This window comes from Octopus bimaculoides, chromosome 2 (assembly GCF_001194135.2).
Source record: "Octopus bimaculoides isolate UCB-OBI-ISO-001 chromosome 2, ASM119413v2, whole genome shotgun sequence".
Lineage (NCBI taxonomy): Eukaryota > Metazoa > Mollusca > Cephalopoda > Octopoda > Octopodidae > Octopus > Octopus bimaculoides.
The window spans coordinates 168,358,807-168,361,385 of record NC_068982.1 but is presented as its reverse complement, the minus strand read 5'-3'; the positions used below and the strand labels follow the sequence as shown (position 1 = coordinate 168,361,385).

At 34.5% G+C, this 2,579-nt stretch overlaps 1 protein-coding gene across 10 annotated transcripts in view; it reads right to left on the bottom strand.

The window, feature by feature from the left end:
- The window catches only part of LOC106869336 (5-hydroxytryptamine receptor 4), a 337,418-nt gene that overhangs the window by 203,574 nt on the left and 131,265 nt on the right, over nt 1-2,579 (bottom strand). The gene's annotated exons all lie outside the window — the stretch shown is intronic.

Here is a 2,579-nt window from a genome sequence, read left to right as displayed (position 1 = left end):
CAAGCAAGAAAAAACACGAAAAAACAACAAGGTGAGGACGTGGAATATATATATATATATACAGTTTAACCATCTCGCTACAGTTTTAAATTGTAAAACATAACTGTCACCACAACTACATGATCCTGAACATTGCATATTTTAATGCATGAAAATACTAATTCAATCAGAATGGACATTTAATATTCTATCATTTCATTATATTATATTATGTTATATTATTATAAGATTGTAAATAAAACGTGAAAATCGAAGTTGGAATTTCTTTATATATACATATGTGTGTGTGTGTGTGTGTGTGTGTGTGTGTATGTGTGTGTGTGCGCGCGCGCACACGTGTGTATTGTTAAGATGAGTTTTCCCTGATTTGAAGTTGGGGTTTGGAATACAACGTATGAACGACTCCAGAAAAATATAGGAAAGGAAGTACTTACATTATATATGGAACCCTTATCTTATCCCCAATCCTTCCACTGAACAGAACGATACTTAACTATTTACTATGGATACCCAGTAACTCTCCATTTAGTTCTTCGGTTTGCATCTGTAATAGACACTGTCATTTTATATACTAAACAATCTTGCGTATTATTTCACCTTTCAATCCGTTGTGTTTTAAGGATCATTGCATTCATTAACAATAACCCAAAACATTTTCCTAAAGTATTCCATTTCTCTCTTCAGTTTTGAATCACTAACAGCTCATTCTCCAGCATTTCATAATTATCCACTTTGTGGTCGCTTATTGATGCCAAAGCAGGAACTTTCCGAACGGATTTCCATTTCGCACATCTATTCCCTTCTATCACCTCAAAGCACAATCCAAAGAAAATAACTCACCCCAAGGACAGTTATTTGTAATATTTATGTCTTTCATAAGCCGGCAAGCTGGCAGAATCGTTATCTTTCATAAGTCGGCGAGGTAGCAGAATCGCTAAAATGGTTAGCGGCATTTGATCCATCTTTACGTTCTGAGTTCAAATTCCGCCGAGGTCGATTTTACCTTTCATCATGTCGGGGTCTCGATAAAATAAATACTTGTTGGCCATTGGGGTTGATGCTATCGATGCTAGCCCCTACCCCGAAATTGTTGTCCATGTACTAAAATTTAAAACCAATATTTATGTCCTCCATAATTCTTTAAAACACATAAAGCAATATCGCAAACATCCAAACATGTCACAAATCTTTTTATAAAATATTTGAGCTTTAACTCTCTATAAATTTTTCTCCAACCAATATTTTAGTGTTACTAAATAATTCAACCTCCTACAGTTAACTTCTTACGTTAAATAGCCATGTTAAGTCACATGATACAGGAACTATGTAAAACATAATGTAAAATGAGCTGAATGTTATAGTCCATCATTTCACTTAAAATGTCTTTAGTTCCCTACTTATAGAAAATAGTTTGGGGATGGGTATTGGTAGAAAGGTTAAACTCAGTAGAGCGGTTAAACTCAACTAGTTGTTTCATCCTTCACGGTTCGATCAAATAAGTACCAGTCAAATACTAGAGTGTATTTAATAACGTATACCCTTCTCACCAAATTAACTGATTTTGCGCCTTAAATCAAAGTTAATTACCAACCGAAAGGAGAAATCTGTATTACGAGTTTTCGAAGAGATGGGTATTGGTAGAAGCAGTAAATACAAAATATATACCTTACAGTATTTCGTTACACTCCTATGTACCCAGAGCTGAAATTTCTCCATAATTCTTAGTTTTTCAGTTAAGTACTAGTCAAGTACCAGACTTCATTCAATGGAGTATACCCGTCCACCTTTCTTTCCTGATGCATTTGCTTTCATGAACTTAAGTTAGGCATAATTATTACGCTTGTTCTTTAAAGGGTTAACATTCACTGGTTGTCAATATTCTCATTCAAAAATCTTGGCGTTAGAATAATGCATGAGTTCAAGAAAGATCAGGAATTTTAGTGACATGCATTAATTGAGATGCAACAATGATTGAATGGAATTGTGATGGCAAACGCAAGCTGTAGGAGTGAGGACTTTTTGAATAGATATTATTAATAGCAGAGCTGTGATGAATCTGTATATGTGTGTGCGGGTTTGCATGTGAGAAACAGGAGTGCGGTACGTAGAAGAATGAGTGAGGGTTCGCGTGGAAGTGGTAGAGAAAAATGGGAATGTAAAAACGAAAGATAAGGAAAAAGTGAAAGGCAGAAAAATAAAAGAATGATAGGATTATGACACGTGACTTCAATGATAAGTCTGGCCGTATACTAGTAGACGGAGCTGTAGGAATGAAGAATGAATCGATGTAAAGAAGCCGGGAGGATAACAAGAGGGAGACAAGAGCGGAAGACAGTGCAGAATAATAATAATAATAATAATAATAATAATAATAATAATAATAATAATAATAATAATAATAATAATAATAAGAAGAAGAAGAAGAAGAAGAAGAAGAAGAAGAAGAAGAAGAAGAAGAAGAAGAAGAAGAAATCCAAACTAAAACTAGAACAGCAACGGACCATGATAAAACGATGGCAAGAAAAGCCCCTACATGGTAAATACTGGGCTAAACTAAATGCGAAAGAAATAGACAGAGA